The sequence below is a fragment of the Thermobia domestica genome, chromosome 12, assembly GCF_964235325.1.
Source record: "Thermobia domestica chromosome 12, izTheDome1.hap1.1, whole genome shotgun sequence".
Lineage (NCBI taxonomy): Eukaryota > Metazoa > Arthropoda > Insecta > Zygentoma > Lepismatidae > Thermobia > Thermobia domestica.
Window position 1 is genome coordinate 146,361,153 of NC_137465.1, and position 19,464 is coordinate 146,380,616.

The 19,464-nt window shown below is 35.3% G+C and overlaps 1 long non-coding RNA gene across 1 annotated transcript in view; it reads right to left on the reverse strand.

The window, feature by feature from the left end:
• Nucleotides 1-19,464, reverse strand: part of LOC145665798 (uncharacterized) — a 951,267-nt gene that overhangs the window by 283,005 nt on the left and 648,798 nt on the right. The window contains exon 3 of the long non-coding RNA XR_014127655.1: nucleotides 10,569-10,598. This is a non-coding gene — a long non-coding RNA (uncharacterized LOC145665798). The remainder of the gene's footprint in view (nucleotides 1-10,568; nucleotides 10,599-19,464) is intronic.

Consider the following 19,464-nt stretch of genomic DNA (forward strand, 5'->3'; position numbering starts at 1 on the left):
AAAAATAAATGGGCTTATTCATGTTAAGAAATTGAAACTCTCTGCCGTATACTCAATATTACAGCATGCAATTGCTGCACTCATCTTCCAAAAACGTAAACTGTACTTTCTTGTTCAGTTTTATTTATATTAATATTTGAAACAAATTTGCGCTCGAGAGCATATATTTATCATTTACACAAACACGTTAAAAGCATGTTTATGGTTAAAAATAAGTGGTTGCACAATCATTTAACATATAGGAGTAGTGTTGTCCATGAGACGAGAGATACACGATGTTCTTGATGACATATTAGGCGAGAAAAAGGTCTTCCAATAGACAAAGGTATATTTTTCGAGACGAAAAACATTTTAAGGACACCACTTCGACTCAAGACTCTCCCAAATCGCTTCTCGTGGTCAGTACAATGTAGCAACAGCCACGCCTGGATTGATCTAGGATAAAAAATGTAGAAGGCTCAAGTGTTAATCTCTATATCGTTCTATACTTTCTCTAGTTCAAATATAACATTCTGGTAATAATAATAATAATAATAATAATAATAATAATAATAATAATAATAATAATAATAATAATAATAATAATAATAATAATACACTACTTCCACATGAGCTCTTCCTTTTTAGCCATATGGGTAGCGTACACGCTTTTGGCACGGAACGTTCTGGTTCGATTTATGGTGAGAGCTCATGTGGTATGGATACCACAATAAGCTATGGATCCACGTTTGTTGCTAAAATGAGACGCTAAACTTTAATCCAACCTCGGAAGTTAAAAGTGCTTCTAATTTCAAAATTCATTTCCACACATTTCGAGATACTGACACTTTTTTATTTAACGTGAAGATTTTCATAATCACGTTTGTTTCTTGAGTATAAGCGTCAATTTTTATTATACTTCAAACTATGCTAAACGTAAGTGTCGGAAGACTTATAGAACGACTTTCTCCGTTTGACCCTCTGTCAACAGGAATCAGGTCAAGAACAGTAAGAAATATCGAGATGCGCTTTCTCGAAATCGAATCAGTGTCTCAAGAATAGCTACTATCTCCTCCATTAACTATCTATTCAACTGGTTCAAATTAATCATTCCATGTTTCAACGTTTATTTAGAACGAAAACGGGCAACATACAATAACTATCCCAAACCAGAAGTTGTTCCAAGTTACTATTGCTTCGATTTCAATACTGATTTCCATAGAGAAAAAAATGTTAGAAGATATCGAGATGTGGTTTTCTGAATCGATTTATTGTACAAAGAATAGGTCTCACCTTCTTCATTAAAACTCTACTCAAATCGGAAGTGGTTCAAATCATCATTTCCGGTTTTAAAATTTAGTCATACAACAAAAGTGGTAATAGATAACGGTATATGGTGCTCTGCAATAGATTCAGTGTCTCACTAAAGCATATATTCGCAACCCGCAACACTACCAAAACCGGAAGTGGTTCAAATTTACTATTATTTCTGGTTTGAGTACAGATTTTCATAGGACAAAAACTGTAAGAGATATGAAGATGCTCTTTGTTGCAATTGATTCATCATCCCAAGAATAGGTCCTATCTCCATCATTAACCATGTATTCAAACCGGAAGTGATTCAAATTAACCACTTCTAGTTTCAACATTGATCGCCATAGAATAAAAGTGGTACTAGGTCTATGTAGCGGCAAACTGTTTTCTGCAAACGATTCAGGGCGTCAAGAGAACATATCTTCATAGCCCACAACACTCTACCAAAGCCGGAATTTACTACTACTTCCCGTTCCAATACTGATTTCCGTAGAGGAAAAACGATAAGAGATATATATCTAGATCAGTGGTGTCCAATTATAATAAGCCTGAGGGCCATAACTGTCTTTACTAGTAAGGTGGAGGGCCACAGCTAATAATAATAATAATAATAATAATAATAATAATAATAATAATAATAATAATAATAATAATAATAATAATAATAATAATAATAATAATAATAATAATAATTATTATTATTATTATTATTATTATTATTATTATTATTATTATTATTATTATTATTATTACACTACAAAAGAAAAATATAAAAAATATATTTGAAATATGACATACCTATTCAATATGACTAATGAGGGTGACTAGCAGCGTTTACAAGGGCTGGGGTATCTACATCCATCCCTCTTGTAAAAGATGTAACCCGCAGATGTAAAAGAGAAGAATCTCCAAAGCAGCTTCTGGAGCGATTCTTTGCAATTTTCATGGTGGAAAATGCACTTTCACACAGATAAGTACTACCAAACAGTGACACTATTTTCCGACACAACACACAAAAGCTAGGGAAACGTTTGTTAGTAAGTACTCTGAAAAATCTACTCCTTTCTTTGTTCTTGTCTGAAACAATGGGTCAGCCTGAAAGTCACTAAGTTCGAGCTGTAAGTTTGGAGCTTGTTCTTCGATGTTTATTGTCAATGCATTAGTAAATAATGCAATGCCGTTTTTTAGTTTGTCAAAATCTGAGAATCTCGCATTAAATCCATTCATGATACTCTCGATGTTTCTACAGAACTCAGAAAAATTAAACGCTTCATTTTCAAAATCTAATGTCAGACGATTGCAACTTGGAAAGTATGCTAAATTGTGTTTATCACAAGAAGTGGTGTATTTCTTGCGCGCTATGGCTTCTAGGCAAAGTTCGAGGAAGAAAGGGTCTGATTTAAAAAGCTAGATGAAATATAAATTCGTTCATTGAAGTAATCGTCCCTTTCAGCAACGGTTACATTACTGACTCCAGTGTTGTCTTGGATGCCTGCTCCTTTTTGTTGTGTAGAAGCGCTAAATGGATGCCTTATTCCGAAAGAAGAGTGGAAACATTAAATGAATGAATGAATATAAATTAAAATATTATCAGTTATAACAATCGTAAATCATGAAAGCTTTGTGGGCCGCAGGAATGGTTTGGCGGGCCGCATGCGGCCCGCGGGCCGCCATTTGGACAGCCCTTATCTAGATGCAGAGTTCTGCAACAGATTCAGCTCCCTAAGAGTATGTTCTATCTTCTCCAATAACCGGCTGCTCAATCCGAAAGTGGTTCAAATTAACGATTTCCAGTTTCAACTATTCCCCAAGTACAACGAGTAATGACTTTTTGATATGGATTTAGTGTCCAAGGAATATATTCTATCTGTGATCGTATTAATTAATCTATTAGGACCGGTAGTTAGAGATGTACTACTTCAAGTTTGAGTACTGAATTCCTAGAGTTTGGAAGTCTACCGTACTTTCGCATTATGAAACGAAACTCACTCAATATTGTTTTCAGTGGGTGCTCATCTGCGGTTTTTGAAGAAAAGTTACAACGTTTTTCATTCTAATTTTTTCAACAGATTCAATAGATTAGTGGTTATCAATCTAAGGTTCCCCTTTGAGATGCATGAAAGACTATCAACGGAGGGACACTGGCCTCTGAAATCAAATGAACTGTGAAATTAGTTTCAAACTGCAAAGTCGTCATTTTTTTTTTCATACCACCATTGCCTTTTTTTTTTTTTATTGAATTTGGACTGAACATTAAAATTTTATTTTCCCATATTAAATGTGTAAGCAGCATTGGTCATTGTCTTAACTTTTAAAATTGTAACGTGTAATTAGATGAATTATACTCACTGCTGAAGCTCATTTTATATTACCTAATTATTTTATTGGTATAAAAAAAAACATTCGATGTTAATTTCAACGCAGAAATCCAATTTGTGCTAAGTACCCATTAAGAATCTCAAATGGGCGGTGAGTCCTGGAACATCCACGTATTGACGCCTATGGTCCCGAGTGGAGCATTTCATGTCAATGCAAATATAAATTAAGAATTTTTCATACAGACAGTTTCGGATTGTGATAGAATTTATCCTTCTATAGCAATCACTTTCAACTGGATGCTCTGCGACGTCACAGTTTGTCGCTCGTGTTCCCAGCAAATCACACGTAGAAAGCAAGAAAGCAGCAAACATACTGTTGATAAAATACAGTCAAACAAGACGAAGTCGATAGTTTTGCAGATGCACTGTTCGTGTATTGGTGATTAATCGAATACTGCCAGTTTTTTTTCTATTCAATTTCATTCACATCATTCCCTCCGTTTCTCTTCTCAACCTATTCTAAGGGGGACATGGTGGCCCAGTAATAGAGCGCTTCCTTCTGGTGCGAGGGGCCCTTGGTTCGATCCCCGGCCAAGTAAGATTTTGATGAACAACATCATGTCTGTGGGTTTTCTCGGGATACCCCCCGTTTCCTTCGAAATCTCATTTCACCAATTCTTCCATCATCATTCACTTGCCTTAGTCATTGTCTACCTTAGCCTAAAGGGCATAATCGTGGGACATTAAACTGAAAGATTTCATTTCACTTTTTTAAAAAAACTTGCTCTCATTCTCTCTCTCCTGGCTCTGATCGTAAAAGCTTGTTCCTATTGTATATAGACAAATAGGAAATGATTACTCTGTAGGTATAACAGCAATGTGATTTTCACGAGATTATTAAATATCTTAAAAGGATTTTGCTTAATATATTTATATAATTTGAGTGTCATGGATATACAAACGCTAATATAGACCTAACTGCTGTAATGACTCCTAAAATTCTTACCAGATACACTTTCCCCGAGAGATTTCTTTCTACCTTTCTTTTTTATTTTAATTGCTCGAAGTGCCAAAAGTGAAATTATATTTTCGGTTAAAAAATAATGTTAATGTATGTTCCTGACTTTACTTGTACTAACAAATAAAAAGAAAAAAAGTGTAAGCTTTCTTTGGTGAAAATTTGAAGAAATTCGGTTGGGTACTAAGGAAGTTACGACAAAAAGAATGTAGCAGAAAATATACGTTTATAAGGTTAACTCCTCGTTGTACCGCCCACAAGGTGATGTTTTAAATTCTAGTCTCAGTTCTTTTGTTTACTAATACACGCACATCATCACAGCACTAAACCACTTTCTCTGTCATTGTGTATTGAACTGTCAATCAACCATTCAACCGAGATATGAATGGTACGCGGCAGTTTGGCCAGTTCGTAAAGAAACTAATACTCCCCCTCTTCTCCGTACGGCAACAAATACTCCCCTCTCCTCTGCTCATCCGACGAAAAGATTACAACAAGAAGCGTGTGGTTTGTCTATTGTCTCTTTATGTCAAAATGTTATCCATAATGTTGGTAGCCATGACAAACTTCAATGTTCCAACTACAATATTTAAGAAATGTTTAAGCGGAGACAACCTTCATATGGTAGTGGTACGATTTGCTTTGGTTAAGTTCTTAAGTATGAAATTTAATGAGTTGTAATACTATGAAATAACTAGAAAAAGTTCACACTAGACCTCATGACCAAAAAAATTAATTGCGTATTAATTCTTTATTTTTCGTTTATTTACTATGTTACTTTGTAATAACATTTCTATGAACGGTTAGCGTAAATTGATAAAATTTTACTTAAATTCGATCAAAAACCTATCAATTATTAAATATTTTTCGAAAATTATCTGGAAATGAGGACCGTAATAAACCTTCCAAAACGATAGATATGGTATAGATATAACATTTTTAAATAATAAATTAACGAAATTCTCTATGATAATACATCTTGTAATATATTATTATTCTGAACCGGAATTGACCCAAAACAAAAACTTTTTTTGTTCTTCGATTTTTTGACTTCACAGAAAGAAGCTTTGGTGGGTTTTACTGATTCAAAGAGACTTTATTGCTCAAAAAACGCAAAATTCTTTATTTGTGAATCGATAATATAGTAGATAAACCTTTTTATAACTATTTTAATGTAAAATGGTGGAATCAAATCTCACTCCCTTTGAAATAAGAGCCATTTTACAGAAAATACGTAAACTCTGTAAATATTTCATGAAGCAAAATGTTTTAACAAAGAGCGTATATGAAAAGTATTATATTGTTTTATTAATTTTTACTTTTAATCATAAGTATAATCTTATGATAGACTCAAAATTACAGCTAAATGTCGAATATCTGAAAAGAAAAGCAATATCTATTATTGGGACCGAAATAGACCTCGAGCAGCTATAGATAGATAGATAGATAGATAGATAGATAGATAGATAGAATTATCACATCAGTGAAATTACTATGATCACCCGTTACTTTTTGAACGAAGCGATTGGGCTGACGTAAGAATCACAGTGAACAGCACTATCACTCGCCAAATTGTGACAGAGATCTCACTGGATTAGTCGGTGTGATTCTTGTGTGTAGAATGGGGAAGGCCGGCAATACATCAGAGTTTGATGGTTGAGAATTAGCATCTCGGAAACAGCGCGACCTGTTGAGTGTTCACAAGCTGCTGTCGTTAGAGTCGCCGAAAGTGGCAAAAAGACAGTGAAAACAGAATCAAACAAAAAGGCTTGAGGCGACCATACCTCATTAAAGATATTGGACGTAGTACGTTGTCGAGGTTGGTATAACAGGCTAGAGTGCAAACTGTGGCCCAATTAACAACATACTTTAAGAGTGGGCAAAGTACGAATGTATCTGAGCACACATTTTAACGTACACTGTTCGATACAAACCTTTGCAGCCAACATCCCATACGAGTGCCAGTGTTAACGACATGACATCTTCGATTACAACTAGAGTGAGCACGATCAATGGTCTGATGAATCACGATACTACTTCATCACATTGGTGACCTAGTCAGAATCTGTGTCTTCCAGGGAAACAGCTGCTGCAGGCATGCACAGTAGGACAATGGCAAACAGGTGGCTCCATTAGGAATTGAGGAACCTTCACATGGACATCCATAGACCGAGTAGTGCATATGAAGGACACCATGACGCTTATAGGTTTCGGCAAGTAATTGCTGACCATGTACAACCATTCACGTCGGCCATGTTTCCAGCTGGCTATGATATCTTTCAGCAGAACAATGCTCTTTGTAACAAGGTCAACGTTGTACTGCAATAGTTCGACGAGCACATTGACAATTTAAATTGCTTCAGTGGTCTCCTAACTTACTTGTCTTAACCTAATTGAACACTCTTGTGATGTCATTGAATGTAAGATCGAGGTCATTCCCTTCCGCTAAATTTACAGGAATTAGGTGACTTGTATGTGTAGATGTGGTGTGCCATGCCTCCAGACACCTATCAAGGGCACATTGCTTCCATGTCAAACCATATTGCTGCTGTCCCGCCAGCGAGCAAAAGGTGGACATAGCAGATAATAGGTAGAATAATATTTTGGCTGCTGAGTGTATGCTATTGGTTAAACTTTCTTCCTCTATAGCTATATGTGTGAGAGAAGCTCTGTCTCACTCTTCGGACACTATTTTGTGTGAGCAGCAATAGCGAAAGAGGAAACATCCCACAATAATGAGAAAAACTTTTATGTTCAACCTGGCAACCAGTGGAATATATCACGCACAGATTCACATGCAAATATATATATACGCTTTACCTTTCACAAATGTGAAAATTAATGAGTGAAACAACTGGTTTATTTTCCACTTTCTTTTTCTTTTTTCTTTTTTTGCAATGTCATAATTTCTGGAACAAAACACTAACGACTGGACAAACGACCATTATATTTATCTTGTGTATGAGCAGAGGAGAAATACAAAGCATCTTGCATGAAAATTCAATGATGTTTAATCTCTACCGTTACACAATTTAATTTATTTATTTATATATATTTTTGAAATGTTCCTATTTTTTTAAGTCATATTATGTAGGGATGTGCGATTTCCAGTTTAACTACCAGTGCCATTTTAATAAAGCAAAAACAATTTTAAAAACTTTAATAAAATGTTTAAGTATTCTGCAAGGCAAATCCTAACAAATCTCTATTATGGAAAATGTAACTAATAGTGCTGTGATCAATAGCAACAACGAATACAGTAACATTTATAGTTGCTTCGCTGTATAAACCGCCCTCCTATCACGTAGCTATCGTCTGAAGCAGAAGATAGCGCGCCTTTCTTTGGATGCTCATGACTTCATGTCCTTGAAAGCACTTGACTGTTGCCACGTCTAGTAAAATAAATCATACACACAATAATTTCCCAGCTGTTAACTGATTGAGAAAGTTCAAGTCCTTCAAGGAAGTCCTCTACGCGTATATATTATTCTCCATTATTTTTGCAGTTGTATCTTCCATGTACTGTTCCTTCGTGTGTCTAAAAATAGGGTAAGTTTCCGTTTACAATTTAATTATAATAGTACACAATTCCAACTTGAGATTGATTTCCCACCTTACTCTTAACGAAATTCGTCTTCACGTAATATTTCCTAAACCTGAACGAAACCACTTCCCAATTTTCGATTAAAATTTGTCAAGTTTTGGAAATTCTATCTTCAAACACACAGACAAATAGACAAATGTACGATATATGCTATTAAAAACAGTAATCTATCATTAACTAGTACACATTTAAAATAGAAGATGCAGGAAAATGAGACAATGAAAAGAAAGAGGAAACAATTAATATATTCTTGGAAAAAAGCTAGAATTACGAGGAGAAGCTCAAAAGTTCCTGGCTTTGTTCTCTTTAAATTGAAATAGACAAATAAAATTGCTGATATATGAAAGCCTCATATCTTAATATGTAACTGTGCTAAATCATTTGAATCCTAATTGTACAACATCTGTTATTGCTGGTAGAATGTGAGATGGAAGAGGCATGAGGAAGTTTCACGTCGTCGGATCTGAAGGCTGTCATGAAATTCTTATGACTCAAGGGAAAGTCTGCATAGGAAATTCATATGGAAATGTGCCAATCACTATGGGAGAAATTTCCTTCATACAGCTGTCTAGAAACCTGCATATCACGTTTTAAGACTGGTCATTTCACGCTGGAAAATGAGCCCTGCAGCGGACGCCCGTCAACCTCAACAGACCAGCAAACATACGCTCATTCTTGAGGATCTCCGAATATCCGCCAAAAAGATTGTCCAAATACTGGAAGTCTTCAGAGAGCAAGTTGGTTATAATATTACCACAGCCCTAAACACGCGCAAGCTTTCAGCGAAATGGGTGCCGAAACTTTTGAGTACGGATCAAACGAAATAACGTGTCGAAGCATCTTAGTCACCTTGGATCATTTTGACTTTGACTTTGTGGCTAAACTAGTGACAGAAGATGAAACTGGCCCCACATTTATGATCCTGAAACTAACAAACAGTTAAAGAAATGGCACTCCATTGGTTCCCCTTGCCCTAAATGGTTTCGTACCCAGAAATCGGCCAAAAAGTCCTGGCATCCGTTTTCTAGGACAAAGATGGCATTATGATGGTGGACTACCTACTGAATGGCGCCTCTATCAACGGAGATTATTATGTAATCTTCCAGACCAGCTGAAAGAGGCAATTAAGGGAAAATGCCGTAGAAAGCTTACAAAGGTGATCATGATGTTGCACGATAATGAACCCGTACACAAGCCCAACATTGTTGCTGCCAAATTGACCACCCTGGGATTAAAATTGGTTCACCACCCACCTTATTTCACAGTCCTGGTCCCTTCTGACTATTTTCTATTTCCCAACCTGAAAAAAAAAAACACCTGAAGATTCATCGTTTTGAGGACATTTCTGACATCACACAGGCTGTTGAGCTGGTTTGAGGAACAATCAATATATATATATATATATATATATATATATATATATATATATATATATATATATATATATATATATATATATATATATATATATATATTACATGGGCTAGAAAAGCTTCAACGCTGTCAAAAGTGCATTGATCTCAATGGAGAACAGTTGGATAAATATGTAATCTCAGACCTCTGAAACTTGTTTCTCTTGGCAAAACCAGAAAATTTTCAGCACTGTCTCATATCTTACAAATATTTACATCAAACTGCTTTCACTATCACAATGGTGTTTATATAGAATGATCTCTATTCTTTGTAATTTATGAAACCAAACCACAACAGGGCAGTTCTGTGAAGTCAAAATATTATCTGATTTTCCCTAAATCCTTAACTTCAAAGCCATATAAGAGAACATTAATTAGCAGTTAACATGAAATCCTACATATAAAAATAGATATTATTAGTGAAAGGCAAGTAGCAAGACCGAGCGAAGTAGCTCAAGTGATAGAGCGTTGACTTCGCATTCGGGTGGTCACGGAATCGATTCCCGCTGCCGACCATCCTGACTGGGGTTTTCCATGGTTTTCTTCAGTCCTACCAGGCAAATGCCGGATGGTACCTATTAAACAGGCCCTGGCCTATACCTTCCCAAACCCTTTCCGTTGTTATTGATGTTGTTAGATATCCAGTATAAAAGGGCCTCTGGGCTGATCTGGTGATTATTAAATAAATAAATAAATATTTAAGGTCCATTTCTGGATCTTATGCTTATCAATCTGTGGAAAACTTTTATATATGCTACCTTAACCTATTTCTTGTAACCGTGCACTAAAATTGACAATTATTCCCATTGTTGGCAAAACGCAGCTGGCAGTTATTCAATCTTGAAATGAACAAAGATGAAATAACCTTAAGAAATAAGTGAAATTAATTTAAACGTCTTATCAGATTGTATCTTTACTCTTACCTTATGCGAAGATTCAGAAGATTGACCAATCTGGAAACAAAGGCAATAAAATTATCAATTAAGTCTGCTGTCTCATAACAATAAAAGTTATACATTAAAAAGAAAGCTTATTACGATTTTCAATGAATAATAAATAACTTAATTAATTTGCAACAGGAAAATATCGATAAAAAGAACAACAAAATGGAACATAGCAGATTTGGAATAACTATACACCGGTAGGTAACTTGGAATGATACACGAAGTAGCAAAGTGTGTATAATAATTATAGCTTAAAAATGTTAACATAAATAATAAACTATTGCAATACAGTTAACATTGCTTATAGTAATATTGTAAGGAAATTAATTTCACATTTAGGAAGTCTCGCCTGGACTAATACTGAAACAATAACGTTTTCATTTCGTCCACACTGTGCAGTAATACTGTAGAGGTAAATTATACACTTGAACTTATCAGCTATAATTATTGCAATAACAGCTTGAAGGTAACGAAGAACAGGATCGGACTGGCATACACTTCTATCCGGTAATCGCCGGGTGGACTAACGTAATAAATACGAAAGAACCTATTTATAGGCGAGTCAAGTCTGTAGTTAAGACGGGTGCCCAAAAGTTTGTCAGTCCGCCCCTCATATAGATACCTGTTTTATGCAAATATCTGAATTTACATTGAGTTCTCTCTGATACAGAATACCTTGAATAGAATTTTAAGAATTAAGTATTGCTACGGTAGATTATTAATTGGTAAAAGTTTTATACCAGACGTCAGCACCAGACATGGAGTGCTCACTGAATCTGTGGAAATGAAATGAAATCTTAAGTTTTACGTTCCACAGTTATGCTGGCTAGGCTAAAGGAAACGGTGATTATGAGAAATGAATGAAATGGTGGAATGAAGAAAGTGGAAAGAAATGTGAGAATACCGAGAAAACCCACGCACAATGTGTTTGTCCACCACAAAGTTCACTTGGCGGAGCTGGGATCGAATCCGGGACCCCACGCACCAGAGGTGAACATTCTACCACTGAGCCACCGCGGCCCCACACTGGATCGTGGATCAACAGGACATGATCTACTGCTATTTAACAGTACGGCGCTTGAGCGACCGACCGCAGAAATTCAAATTCCGAGTAGTGATAATTTCGTAGCTTGGTTTTAGTAAAGTGTAAACTCTTTAATCATGGGGAGGAGGGCGTGGATCTTAGGTCAGAGTTGATGACGATAGGTATCGGTGGAGGTGGGTGACAGTGGGTCAAATTGGTCATGGTGGGTGATGGGTGAGTGGTGGGTCAGAGTAGATCACGGTGAGTGGTGGGGTCAGTGAATCATGGGTCAAGTTTTCATTGACCCACACCATCGGCACGCAGGCACCGAAAATTTGTCTATCTGCGCAACGCCGGTCTTCACTCCTCACTTGTACACAATATCCGGATTGAGCTCAGTGTGCTAACCGACAGTAAAGTGTGTGTATAGTCGCTCAGAGTTTAGTTCAGATGGCCGAGTACAGAGATTAACAGGTGAGTGAGTACAGCGTGTGTTTCTATTTGATCGCATTGCCTAATTCGTGCATATAAGACAAACAACAAACGTATTCCAATGTATGTGTGCAATAGCCAATTAAGGAAAATCCAGAAAAAAGAAATTTTGAAGCCTGGTCAGTCAGTCCGTGGGAAAACAAACATTTGCAGTAGTATGTGGTGATGATGCACCGTGTACTTTGTTAAATGCATCCGTCATTTAAAGAAAATATAACATAGAAAGACATTATGACTGTAAGTCTAAATACGCGGATGAATATGATGCACTGGATGACGAAGGAAGTTCAAAAAGCTTGAGAAACGTAAAGACAAGTAAAAAGTACATTATAATGATACTTTAAAATTTTGTTATCAATATATTAATACTGGGATCAGTGAACACTATTCAAACTTTATTTTGTTAATATAATTATTAATAATATTAATACTCCTATTATTTGATAAACATTGAAACAAAATTGTAGAACAACGCTCCGCAGAAGTAACATAAGCAATATTTTTTCTACTTAAGTTATGCGAGTAAGGAATAAAGGCAATTTTTCCCCAATCAAGCTCCCCACCATTTAAGATAAAATGTTCTTACTTTATATGATACGATACAAACATGAACGTTTAAATGAAGTATGGAATAGGGTCTCTCTCTCTCTCTCTCTCTCTCTCTCCCAGAAATAATATATACGTATTTGTTAAGACTGTAAATTGAGTCAAACATTGTCCCGTCAATTTAACTTGTAAAGCATGTTTGAGCAGAAAGCGTTATCAAAGTAATATATACATACTGTAAAAATGAGTAAAAAAAAGATTATTTTTTTATTGCTGCTGAAAGATTGGAATTGTCAAAAGTAAGATATAGAAGTTAATGACATTTGCTAAAAATATAGATTTTGTCTCTTGTACTCTTGCGTATAGTTTTGGTATTTTGTTCACTATAATTACTAGGAACCCCTTCGCAAATTACAATACATCAGCATGTATTTGATCCATCATCCATTCTAACTTTAAGAGAAAAAATCAAATAATGAATGGTACTGCTACTGCCCCATTATCAAAATTCTCCTATAATAAATTTCGTAAGATAAAGCATAAATGTAATCTGGATCCATTAACACTAGATTAACATTAACGCGGTGTTTTTGATACTCTCTAGAACGGCGAGAGTGGGTCAAAAATGACGCATTTCATTTTTATTAACTTTTTGCATTCTAAATTACATAATATTTATTGTATAATAAAATGTGACTTTCAATCAATAAAACAAAAAACTTCTTTGAACTCTAGCTTAATATTTATTGATCAATGTGGCTTTTGCCAATAATACAAATTTAAGAAAAAGTGCTATATTTTTATGAATATAATATTGTTAGAATGGCATTATTAAATGTATTATATAAAATGTCAGTTTATTATATAGTAATGTTATAAATTATTCTCATTCCTAGATAGTTATTATTCTTACACAGTTTGTTCAAGTGCATGACCTAACTGAACTAAACTAACCTAATCTACACATATCTAAACTTGCAGTCTTACACAGGACAAAGTTCATTCACTCCTCTACAAGGAGAAGGGTCACATAAAAACATTGTTCACAAATAAAAACGTGACTATTACACAAAAAATAGTTTACTAATATGATTGTAATATGCACCTATGCATTTCTATAACTTTCCTCTCCCTATTTAGAATTTGTGGAAACAGATGATCTGACATAACCTAAAATAGCATACACAGTCGTAAACTTGCAGTAGTTCAAACTAGGGATGGGCAAAACCGGTTTTTATAAAAACCGAAAACCGGTTTCTATAAAAACCGAAATCCGAAAAACCGACATTTCGGTTTTCTCCAAAAACCGGTTCGGTTTTTCACCGAAACCGGTTTCGGTTTTCTTCAAAACCGGTTCGGTTTTCTCCAAAACCGGTTCGGTTTTTCACCGAAACCGGTTTCGGTTTTCTCCAAAACCGGTTCGGTTTTCACCGAAACTGGTTTCGGTGAAAACTTTTCGAAAACACATAAGACTATTTCTGTGGAAATGGATTCGGTTTCCGGAGAACAACGAAACACCATTCTGGTCAGAAATAGAACAAATTTAAAAAAAAACGGAATCGGTTTTGAAGAAAATCGAAACCGGATCTGGTGAAAAACCGAACCGGTTTTGGAGAAAACCGATAACCGGTTTCGAAGAAAACCGAACCGGTTTCGAAGAAAACCGAAACCGGTTTTGGAGAAAACCGAAACCGGTTTTGGAGAAAACCGAAACCGGTTTTTTGAAAATTTTCGAAAACCGGTTTCGGTTTTCTGGAAACCGAAAAACCGGTTTTTGTGCCCACCACTAGTTCAAACCAGAAAAAGTCAGTATAGGGCGATTGTTTTCTAAATAAGATATGCCAGGTTCTAATCATGAAAGCTCTGACATAAATAGAATGGTAAACTACCTGTTCTTTCGAACAACTCCTTTACAGATTCTACTTCTTTGGTTGAAATATAATTTATCCAAACATACGAGAAAGTAAGTTGTCTCGCATTTAGACCTCTAAACTTTTTGGTTTCAGTAGCTTTGAAATTTCTGGTTACGCCACAGGCTAGAAGTCTAAGAATTCTTTGCAGCGCAGAAAATCAAACTCGGGATCCCTAAGTCCGTAGTTAGTCACGTTCACCACTAGACCAGCGGGGCGGTCATATAGCGGCGATCACAGTGAGAGCTTCGGCTTTCTTCTTCCAACCCGTCTGGTATATAGGAACCTTGTCCCGACCCGTCTGATCAGCGTGGGATCAGTAGACCAAGTCCTCCCTCCGGGGAGAGGCCTCATCCAATAGTGGATCGAATATGGCTGTGGTTTATTTATTATTATTTATTTGTGCTATCAACGTCTTCTCATGAAACATTTCAACATAGTGATACCTCCCCCCCAAAAAAAACACTACCTTTATATTTCCACAATAGCATGCAAATAGTTTGCAATTTTTTGTTAAAATGATTGAAATTATTATGAATATTTTGTTACGATGTAAAAAGCATAATTTGTATTTAATAATAATAATAGTCTTACCTATTTTACGACTCTTATTTGCAGAAGTATGGTTTTCAGTGCTTATCTCTTCCTCTTCCGACATTTTATCCAAAATCATCATATTCTTTGTTATTCGGCAGGTACTCTTCATCTGAAGAAACATCAACGCATTCAGCGATAGACTCGAGCTCACTTATGTCATTGAATTTTGCAAGTATTTCATCCGGTATCAACAGTTTCTTGCTCGTAATGAGTGTTTGAAATAGCACATCAGTCCGAAAATAATGAGATTCTCCTAATCAACAGACTCTCTAAAGTATTACTAACTCCAACTAAACTGACAAAATTGCTGAGAAGCTGGTCTCGAACACGAGGTGGAATGGGAGAGTATTATGAGAAAGAACGGTCGCAAGATAAAGACGCTAGCCAGCAGTGCTGCTACAATGCAACAAAATATCACTAACAAAAGAGTTTGGTCAAAATTAACCCACGCCGCCGTTCTAGTATAATTGTTTGGTATTTCAAAAGGTAAAGTGTGGATAACAGTGATAGTACAAATATTTCTTCAAGAGAACGAGTAAAAGTCACAAAAATTCAATCCGATTCGTAAGAAAATAGAAAAGTTGTTAAAACGTAAATTTGGAAATGGGTCAAAAATGACCCAGCCGTCGTTCTAGTTTTAACTGGAGCCCCTAGAAGTAATAAAAAATGCTTATTATGGTTATAAAATCTTTGGGTCCCAAATTACATATTTCTTCAAGAGGGCTATTTCATATTAGTCTAGTGGAACCCAAATAATAATGCTTGTCGTTTCTCACACGAAAAATTCCAAGTACGGTGCTGTATATGAGACCTTCCAGGTAGTAAGTTTTTTATAAAATTTCCCATGGGGAGATTTTCGAATTTTCTTCTAACCTTCAAAAATAAGGGAGTTTACTGAAGGGATAAAATAAAATACTATTTTTTAAATAAAAAAAAAAACAGATATAGCGATTTCATATATCAATATTTCATTGTCTACTCCATGTTGTGGTATAAGTAATATCTCTTTTAAAATACAGAAGAAACAGTTAACTTAGTCACATTAATTATTTCTGGATGTCTTTCTCAAACATGAGTCAATCGATATAGTTCATTTGTCATAAATAAATGTTTTATTAAGGTTGGTTTAAAGGGACAAGTTTTGTCGATAGATGGCAGTACAATCTTCGTATCTCTTCCATGTATTTTTTACCTTTCACGAAAATTCATGATTTCTGTTACAAATTTCAACCTACAGACTTCAAATTTTTAGAAAAGTAACTTCATAATCTATCGAAGGCAATAATCCGTGCCGATTTTTTATTTAGAATTTTCTTCATTATTGAAATGGCTTGATTATTGAAATGGATATCCAAACCTTTAACAATGGAACTGTTTCAACAATGAAGAAATTTCTAAATAAAAAATCGGCACGGATTGTTCGCTTTAACAGGTTATGATGTTCCTTCTCTAAAAAATTGAAGTCTCTACGTTGAAATTTGTAAAAGAAATTGTAAATTTTCGTGAAAGGTAAAAAATACATGGGAGAGATACGAAGATTGTAGTGACATCTATCGACAAAACTTGTCCCTTTACACTAACCTTAATAGCGTGAGAATATGGCGTAACCCATTTGTTCTGAAAAAATATACAATTAATAGTTTTACTCCTGGAGCGAGTATTTTTCTTTTTTATTTATTTCCTCTAATATGAGTCATGTGATATATTGTAAGTTGCCTGTTCATTCATACTCAAAGAAAGCATAACGTCGCTGCGCCTCGAAGAACCGCTTTGTGTTAAAACCACAACTTTTCAGGAGAAGCAGAAAACATTCCGAACTCGCGTATATTATGCACTGGACATTGTTTTAGCTTGCTTTAACAGTATTATATTACTTTTCTTGTGTTCACGTAGCACCTTTTGCGCCTTTGTAACCACATTGTCTTAGAAGGATTTGTATACATTAATCAATGTGTACGTGATGAGAACCAGAAGCCTTTAACTTTAATCTACTATTATTTCATTGTAGTGGCGAAACAATTGAATATTCACTTATGACGCTATAGTGGACGCTGCCTGACAGCTTTGTGGTTTATTTGCACGACTTAACTCTTTTTCGACAAAAATGTCACATAGCGGTTCTTCGAGGCGCAGCGACGATTAATAGTGTGATATTAGAAACAGTAAAAGTTATCTTCTTTTTCGCAATGTACCGGCATGTGCATTAGCAAATTTACAACATGATAATCATAACACAACCAAATAAACAGTTATAAACAAGGTAATGATAGTGGAAGCGGACAGAAGAAAAAATGAAATGAAATCTTTGAGTTTTACGTCCCACGGTTATGCCGGTTAGACTAAAGGAGACGGTGATTATGAGTAATGAATGAAATGGTGGAATGAATAAAGTGGGAGGAAACGGGAGAACCCCGAGAAAGCCCACGTACACGGTGTTTGTCCACCACAAAGTTCACTTGGCGGGGGCTGGGATCGAACCCGGGACCCCAAGCACCAGAGATAAACGCTCTACCACTGAGCCCCGAAGCGGACAGAAGGTAAAAAGGAAACAACGAAATATAATTTCCCGAATGAAAATCCATAACAATTACACAAAATTTGATCATGTAAAACAATATGATTTTGTAAACAATTTATGAACATCCTTTCTAACACTTTATGTAATAATATGCTTGCATATTAAAAGTTATCGCCAATCTACTAACACCATCCGTGCCTATTATTTTAAAATCAATTCTAACTCTTACCATTAAAAAAATGCTACTAAGTAATAACGTTTAACTTAGTTCAGCAACTAAAAACATGATTGTTTCGTCAATAGCTGTAACTTTTCACTGCTAAAACAGTTGAAAGTATTAGTATCACTCTAAGGATTGACAACGCTGAATTGAAATGGAAAATACATGTTAGATGGCGTAACTGTGTCATTTGTTCAGAACGTGTTCAGCACCGGGCAAAAGCTGAGCTCCCGAACAAATAAAAAGAGATTTGCCGATCTCTGGTTTATACAAATAAGTTCAAATGAGGGCTGAGGAAAGTTTGACTGAAATGGGGGAGGAAGATTGTCAGAATCTTTCCGTAATAGTTAAAGTAGAAAAAGAAATGACAAAGAAAGGTATAATTGGAAGGCTAGTTTGCAAAAGATGCTGCCTGTCACCGTCATTATTTAATATCTATATTAATATTTAATATAGAGAGAAATAGAAAAACAAAAGCTGTCAGAGGGGTTCATTTTTAATAAAAGCACACTGCTTAGGCTTTCTTTCCTTAGAGTAAACTGTATTCTGACACTAGTGATATACAACGTGATGCGAGAAAAGCTAGGGAAACGAAAGACTACGATCGATAGACAATACAGGAAATAATACCTAAAAGTTAGTTCAGAATTGAAACTAATGGAAGCTTCTCATTTCGCGGTATATGGGCTAGCTACCAGTGACGATAATGACTACACAACTATACTACTACTACTACTACTAATACTAATAATAATAATAATACTAATAATAATAATAATAATAATAATAATAATAATAATAATAATAATAATAATAATAATAACTATTCTGTCATTATTAGCAGTATACTTACTACAACTGAGAAGCTTAGATGCACCACAGTTTTCAGCTAACCTTTTTTGTCTTCGCATACGATTTTTCTGTTTTCGCTTTTGATAATGTCCATCAACTGTAGATTCCTTCGCTCTCTCGCTCTCTTTCGTCGCTATAATATCTTCTCGGACGTCCGTTATGTTATAATCCCTACTCACCTGTCAGTCAAGGTACCAACTAGTTTCCCTTCTTAGTTTCAATTACATTTAAAATTGTTCTTTTGTTTCTCACTATTTCTAGCATACTATTGTTTTCCATTCAACCCTCCTAATTTTCTCCATTCTTCTCCATATGCATTTTTCCAAGGCTTTTAGTCTTTTTTTAAATCGCTTTTGCGTAATGTCCATGTTTGTGCTTCATATAACACAATACCTCACACGAAGCAGTTTATGAGTTTTTCTCAACTTTTTACTCCAGGACCCACAAAATAGACTTTGCTTCCTCCTAAAAGCTTCTTCTTTCACCATTCCTATTCTTGCTTTAATTTCACGTTGATTCTTCATAATACTACCCAGATATCGAAAAACTAGTAAGCTGTTCTATTCTCTCCCCTTGTGCTTCTTTGTTTAACACCAACCGTTTTTCCAATCACCATGGTATTTGTGTTTCTAACATTTATGTTCATTCCATATTCTTCCCAGCCCTACCTCAAAATTTCTAATATCTTATTGATTTTCTTTAGATTCCACAGCAAA